Raw genomic sequence first — 8,327 nt, 5'->3', positions numbered from 1 at the left:
AGTCACCTTTAGATTCCTGTAATAGTATTACTAGTTCAGTATCTGCTGGATCATTGTGTATAATATGTTCTTGTATTTTTTCTTTTTCTCAAATAAATAAAGTTCAACTAATTTTCTACAGAGCAGGGAAATGTGAAATCCCCAAGTGCTAGTACTTTTCTACTCACTTTTCCTTCGGATAATGTGTAAAAGTTGTATGATGTGATCAGCATATTCAGTCAATGTACATACTTTGAACTCGTGTTACCTTTTCAGAAAACATTAAAAAGATAATCAATTGTTGAATATTTTCCTGTAACTGAAGAATATCAGGTGTATTCCTTTTTAATAGAATTTAAAGTTCGCCATTTATCAAAAATTCCCAATACCTTCAGTGAATTTCCTAATGAAGATTGCATCCTTCGAGCATGAATGAAAAAAAGTCTCCCAGTATTAATATCCTTTTATCATATAGTATAATGAACTAAATTATCCCCTGGATTATATCTGAACCTTCCAGAGGGATTGTATATATAAAAATATTGTGGATTTCTGGGGATTTATTTTTCACATATTAATAATAATAATAATAAATGTCTTGAAATCATATCTACAGAGCAACCTCTTAGTATGTCCTACATTATTAAACGCACTTAAACGTTGAACTACTGATCTGCAATTTCACAAGCAGATGAGGAGATGAGAGGAAATCAAAATATCTCCATCTGGGCTAACAGGGTTAGGCCTATTCTTTGCATCTGGAAGACAAAAACATGCATCCAGACAGGAATCTACAAGCGCAAGCTGGCTGAACAGAGGCTATTCCCATGGTATGTTGTTTACTTGAGGTTGAGCTGCAGCAGCTGAGCTTTGTTCATAAAATTACTCAAAATAGCCAATTATCCATCTTTGGCGGAATATAGAACCATTTCCAAACCCCAGAGGACGCCTGTAGTCCTGACACTGACAGAAACGACTCGTGTCACACAGTCTAAATATAGTATTTCTTTTCCTTTGTTTCTAATCCTTCCTTTTTCCTTTCACTTGCTGTGTTCTCATTTGATCTATGTGTCATGATGTCTCTCTGCCTAAACATCTGTCAGTCCATTCGTATTGCTATGAAAACGCTGACAAACAACTAATGTATAAACAAAGCTTTTAATAGATGGGCGACTTGGAGCACAAATACTGAAGTAAAAAAGTAAGAATCCAACAGCAAAATGATGCAACATTTGAGTTGCAGCGACACAGATATTCAAAGATGAAAAGAAAACATATGTGCATGAGCCCTTGAATGTGATTACTACAGGTGCTACGTTTAATGTTTTAATTCTATTTGTGACTGAGAAGGTATTTGATGAAGTGCAGTTGAAGGATGGTTGGGCCTTCGCGTAGGTGTGCATCAAACAACGATCAAGTACACCTGCGCAGGTGTGTAGCAGTTTGTGTAACTCTTTCAAAGAGTCTAGGTGAACAAAAAGGAGAGCATCTGTTTATAAATGCGCTGGCCATCTGTAACTCGCAGTATAAAGTCGTTATCCAAAAGGTAGAGAAACCAACGTGATTCTGACTTTCAAGGAGTTGTTTAACAGCGCACAAAGTATGTTCCTATTCAGCAATAGCATCTGGGGCTGCAGAAATGGGATTATTTTAGTTAACAAGTATTTGATCAATTATTCTATTGATTAATCAAGTTAATATTGCCCTATTAAAAAATAATTATAACTTTTCAAAAGAGAAAGTAAAACTTTACTTTAAAGGAACCACCCTTTAGTTTCCTTTTCAAGAAATCCAAGTCTAACCCGCAAAAAAGGCATCGTTTCAGCAACAGAATCATACCTTCAGTGTCCAACTATACTGTGGAGCTCCAGCTATGAAAGTCCACATTTATCAAAACGATTAACTAGAATTACTTTAAGTTTTGTTTAAAAAATGGATATGTTCTAATGTCTCAGACCATGTGGACCCCTGAACAAAATACAAATATTCAAGTTACTAACACACTCGGAAAGTGTAACAAGACATTTTATTACAATGGCTGTAAGCACTTAAAGAAAAATAACTTCAAGAAGGGTTTTCCAAAACTTTAGGGCTTAAGGTTTGCACGCCTTCATATTTCTTGTAGCTTCTAACAGTTTAAACAGCGTTGAAACAATTGATCAAAAATGACACAAATTGACTAAAGAAATAAATAAATCCACTGCCAGTTTTAACAGTAGACAACTGATTTTAGCAAGCACCTTGCATAAATGTTTTTTTTTTCTTTTGTTTCCCTTTAATGGAGGGGTTGACCCTGTTTGTTTTGCAAGATTACAACTTTTCTTTAGACAGCAATGATTTTCTGAGAAGGTTTTGTTTTAATGAGCAGTTTCATCATCTACACCAGGCTGATGAACTACTTTTCCAAATATTCAAGATATCAACTCTTTATCAAAATAACTGCTAACTGGAGGCCTTACTGATGTATATATGAAGACATTTATGCAAACCATAAATGGAAAACAGCCTTCAAGGTATTCAAAGTAGCAGAGAGGCAAGGACTAATTTCTACAGCGATAGAAAGAAACGCAGCTATCAGCCAAAGATCCATGTGAGAATAGCATGAAATCCCCATCTTGGCTTTCTGATGCTCAGTTTATTTCTGTGGTGGTCTTACATCTCTCAGTCTACATATCATCTAAATGTGATTGGTGGCCCTGGAGAGGTTGCTGGGGGAATTAAGAGAAACACATAGAATGTTGAAATTAAGATGAATATTGGAATGAAATGCAGAAATTCGCTCAGTGGATTGGACATGTTGGTGAAAGAATTCCATGGGGCAACTTTCTAATTAGTTCTGCTTGCCTGAGGCAGTGCATAGCCACTGGCCTTGTAGCATGCAGAGTTCCTGCAAGGCCTTTAATAAAATGATTGACCATTGTGGCAAAGAAACTGACGACAGCCATCATAAGCATAGCAATTGCATTTAATTACCCTGGGGTTTTAAGTGTGTGATAAACATCCATATGCATTAGGATCGATAATTGGTAGTTTGGTATATCAACCATAAAACTACCTTGAGACCTTTTTGCATGAGTCATCATTCCTAGCAGACAGAATTCCCACAATTCAAAGAATCTGTCTTACATTGTGATACACTACCCTTAATGCTGATATGAGATAGGATAGGCACCAATAACGATTTTAATGTTGGTGGATTCATAATTTCAAAGACACTTACTGTTTTAAAAAATGCGGTCATCATGTGTCATGAGTTTGTGAGTAATTGTTTCATCCCACTGTTGGGAAGAAACAAGAGTGTGACAACAACTAACTTACTTTGTGCTGCTCTTTAATTGGCCAGCGAGGGAAATCAAGGAAAATAGTGTCACAGTGAATGTGTGCTGTCCCAATGAGCGAATGGTTAGGGGAACATGTCAGGGGCCAGCATTAGCAACGCATCTGTTTTCTTCCCCCCCTTTCTTTCAAGAAAGTCTCTGGTTTATCTGATGTTAGTATGGATAAAAGAATATCACACGTTGTTACAACTCTATGTCCAATCATAACAGGCTAGGCTACAACAATAATAATGTAACCAACACAAGTCGATGATGGGTGGTGCAAAGACACCGATGTCTTTTCCTTTCAGTCAAAAAAAGAATACCAGAACAGCTATAAATTTGAACAATAATGCTACTATAACCACAATCGAATCGGCCATTGTCAGTGTCAGTTATCTTTTGTGTGAATCACACAAACGTGGGGTAAATGTCAAAGAAAGTTGCTTTAATTATCCAAATTACATAAGTTCACCTACAGTCAGTCCACACCATTGCTCTCATATGATATGGCCTAATTAATTCAGATTAAATTCACACCTCTCAGAGTTGTTTTCTCACATTCCATTTTTTTTCATAGGTCACACGAACAGACAAAGAAACTCAGTGGGATTGCTTGTGGAACTGTCCAGGCACTGAACAAAGTCTCTTTTAATAAATGGCCAGAGGCGTTGATTATGTTTACAAAAGATTATTATTGTTTCGTAGAATTATTTATTCAATTTCTTTAACTATATCTATCTATCCACGTTAATCTATATATTTGTCTTTTCATTTATTTAACATTTCTGAAGCTCCACCACCGTAAAGATTCCAAAGATTCAAATAGTTTCTTGAGAATCAGCATAACTTTCCTCTCCAAGCAGTATAACCTTAGTTCACATTTTCTAAATTATTACCTAAACAGATCTTTGTGTGATTTTGAATTTTAAACACACTGATTTATTTTGATGGTAGGAGTTTCGCATCAAATGATATTAGTAATGAACTCTAATAGTCAATAATGTGGTTGAATCTGATCACCAGAACCTAATAAACTATCTCCATACCCAAGATGCTGTTAAGTATCTTGGGTAGTGGGGACAGAATACAAAGGTGGTAGCGGTAGATAACATATGTTAGCTGCAAGGTCATCACTCAATTTTCTAATATAATTCCATAGTTTGCTTCAGTGTACATATTGAAATATTTAAAAATTCAACTGTGGTTTGGTTTACCATCAATAAAAGAATCTGCCCTCCGTTCAACAGAAGATTGAACTCCCACATAGTTTGAGTTGCATCACTGGATCAAAGATGTGTTTTGTATGTTTATTCAAAGAATGCATTCACTGGGATCCACTGAGGTTATGAAACATGTTGACACACAAGAGCCGTGACATGTGGAAATAAAACTAGGCCTGACGCAATTAGACAGAGTTTAATTGGGTTCTGGCCCCACTGGATCCAAATGTGTCCCTTCTCAGCTTCTCAAAACAGACTGGACATATGGGGACCCCCATATACAGTCCTAAGAATAGATAGATGCACTCAAAAAGTCACAGCTCTGCTTATTTTTCGCTAATTTAGCTATGCTAAAATATCTATGTGACCTTTTTCCTTCAGTGACACAATTTTAATAACCATGTAGGCTGGTGAAGAAAAAGTCATACATGCAGACCCTTTTTGAGGGCACATTCCACAGGCAAACCATTTTACAGACATCTTAAAGCGGGCTTGCAGATCTATGGCCTTCTGTTTCCACATTTAAAGTAATTAAAGTTGCAGTAATAGCTTGGAGTGGATGTAGCAAAGTTTAGACAATGATTGTCCACTAGTCCATCAGCGTAAAGTGTTGATGATTCCTTTGGATTCTACATTGGGTGGAATCGTTGCAGAAAACACTAATCAGCTCTGGTCACACTCCCTAACTTTACTCTCATTAAAGTTGGCAAGTGACATTTAACTACTACACCAGGGACTTCACAATGCAAATAAATGGCAACTTCAGTGTTAGAATTATAATGGCCTTCTTACTCTACTTTTAATGACCCATTTTAGTTTTCAAAGTCACCCCTTCAAGAATAGGTAGCTTCCTTGCTCCTACAAGCCTTCTTATTGGCTAATAGGGAGCAAACGATGTCAACTTAAATGTAGGGGGATTCTCAGTGATGAGGAGAGGGAGAGGCTAAAAGCTCAATCGCTTACTTTAACTCCTCCAGTTTCCCCATCTCCAAACAGGCTTTTTGTCGACCCATTTGGATATTTTCATGCTACATTTCATTCGTGGGTCTCTCTAATCCCCAGGCACACCTAATGAGGAGGTAATGAAAAGTTAATCCACATAGCTCAACTCCACCTAGCCTTTAGCTAATGCTGCTTTTAACTCAAGGTCTCATTAACTTTTAAAACATGAGCCATTAACAACAGGTTGGTAGTCTACCCATTGGCTGGTCTCCCAAGCGCTGCTATCCTACCACTCACTGAGGCTGAACTTTAAAAAGAGAAAGTCTTGGTACACACTGACCCGATAATTAGGATACAGTCTGGGTTTTCCGAAGCGCAGCTGTCACTTTATTGATTCCTCCACAGGATTTTAGTGGTCATGCAGTGTTCAACTAAACCCAAGGAGGTGTTGGGCACTAAATTCTTTTTTTTTTTTTTAACGCAGGAAAGAATAAAAAAAAAAAAAAAATGTGTGTTTTTCTCCTAACATGCAGTTTCTTTAAAAAAGAAAATTAACAGCAGCGAAACATATTGATTATTTGTCTGCACTCCATTGTCATGAAGGAAAATATGAATTATTAAAGAGGATGATTCAAAATGAATCACAGCCAACACGCATCATATGCATCAGAGGGAGGTCTAGTAATATAAAATGGACATCGCCACCACCCCACTACTCCCAAGAGTTTAATGCTGTCTCTAATAAGGACTGTCACTGTTGTCTTTCTGCCTATATATGACAACACCGGATCATAAAACACGTCTAACTGAACCAACGATAAATACTGATTTGATTACAAACGGTTAATGCAAGGGCAAACAAGTGCGTAAATTTTGCATTCCTGGGGCTTTCTTGACAGCTCTCAACTGATTACCAATTCATCATTTTTGTGCTGTGGTGACAGATAGTTCTACCGCACTGTTGCTCTGGAGAATGAGAATGAGGTTAATGAATGTGGATCAGGCTAATTCCTCTGTCCTTGCCAGACCGCAGGCCTATAAAATACCCATATATACAGACCTGAATGGATGAGATGGTTTGTTGCAAATTAGAAATGTTCATAGTACTCAGGGGACATCAAGCCAGAATTAAAAAACACACATGCTGCTGTCGTCTTTCGCAGTGAGAGTAATATCTTTCAAATGTTGAAAGAGTTTAAAATGTTAGTTGCAAAAATGTCACATAAAGATGTATAATTTCACATTTACATGCAAGGGAAGTTGCATAACCTGTGGGTGTCTTACACCCCGTGCCAGCAGTGATCGCTTTATAGGCAAGCAAAAACAGAAATGTTGGAGCACGGCCTCCTTAAACACTCACCATTACATGGAGGCATGAATTTTGTGTAAAAACTTATGTAACTAAAATGCTCCATGGTACAGCTTATTCTTACAGTTATTCTGACTGTTAACACTTCTATGCGGGGATTGAGATCCAGACTTAACTGGGCTTTCTTGCAGCCTGGCCTCTGGAATATAACACCAGCCTTCCTTCTCCTTTTCCTTAAACTAATTTACCACATTCTAATAAGTAAGGTAAATAAGGACTAAAATCAAAACTACAAAATACAATGACTTTAATGTATCAAAATACAGATCTAATTTCAGGTACCTCAAGGCTGTTAAAGAGAAGAAAGTCACTTACTGAAATACTGGAGTTTCAGCGTGCTCCCACCCCATGAGAATCATCTTCCTCTCTCCAACGTTATCACATGCACAACAAAAGTATTCCAGTCCCGTCTGTGGTGAAAACCTCCATCTGGATGCAGAGAGACAGCATTTGATGCATTCCCCCATGATTTAAGACAGATTCTGCACCTAATTTACGATGTCGCTTTGTAATTGCAAAGGCATCCGACGCATGTAGTATCCACCAATGAGTAATAGTCAGTGTGCACTGTCACACTACTCGTGCCAGATAGTCAGTTCTGTATAGAAATCAATTTATGGATCTTTAACTTGATTGTGTACATGGTGATGACTTGTTTTTCTGGCTCCTTTTTATTGCGGTTTATCAATCTTTTTAATGGGCGCAAAATACTAATTCTGACCTTTATGCATTTTAAAGTTTGAATTCTAATTGGCTGAGCTCCACAGCTAGACTTTAAATCAAATGGTTAACTACTGTGATTAATTAGAATTATCAAACGTTACCGCAACCATTAATCATCTTTAAATCAAAGTCAATATTTGTGTCTTAGGAAGATTATTACAGCATCTGTATATCAAACCTATGCATTTCAAACCTATTCTGAACTGGTTTTACTGTGTGTAACCTTGAAATCAAATAAAATAAGATATTATCGTTTAACCCTAACGGATTTTAATGACAAGCACACGTTTAATAAAGCAACAGCAGAAAATTTATTTCAGTCAGTACAACATTGTGCAGTGATACAGTCCTTGTCTATAATTCAGGATTTTTCCTGTTCTCAAAACCATGAGAGGAACTTGCAGTGTGTGCAGCACAATGTGAATCGACTCATCAGGCTGAGGAAACCACTCGAGTGCATTATGTTGCAAGACAAAACCATTTGCTGTGTATACAAGCAACATTCAAGTCCTCGGATTGCTTAGTTTTGTGGCAAAGTAATGTAAATGTTAGAGGTCATGAACATTTTCCAACCAGCCATCAGCACAGTGACCAAAGTGCCGCAGAGCAAACAACCTTATTAGCAAGGCACGATCTCTACGGTTAGTGTGGAGGCTGAGGGGAAGGAATTACCAAAGGGCTAATAGAACCAAGTTTGCCTCACACTCCATGATTAATTAATTATCATTTTCAGCTTGATGGCTCTCTGAGGGCAATGGTGCTATGCTGCATTGT

The sequence above is a fragment of the Odontesthes bonariensis genome, chromosome 13 (genome assembly GCF_027942865.1).
Source record: "Odontesthes bonariensis isolate fOdoBon6 chromosome 13, fOdoBon6.hap1, whole genome shotgun sequence".
NCBI lineage: Eukaryota > Metazoa > Chordata > Actinopteri > Atheriniformes > Atherinopsidae > Odontesthes > Odontesthes bonariensis.
Note: the sequence above shows the minus strand (reverse complement) of the source record.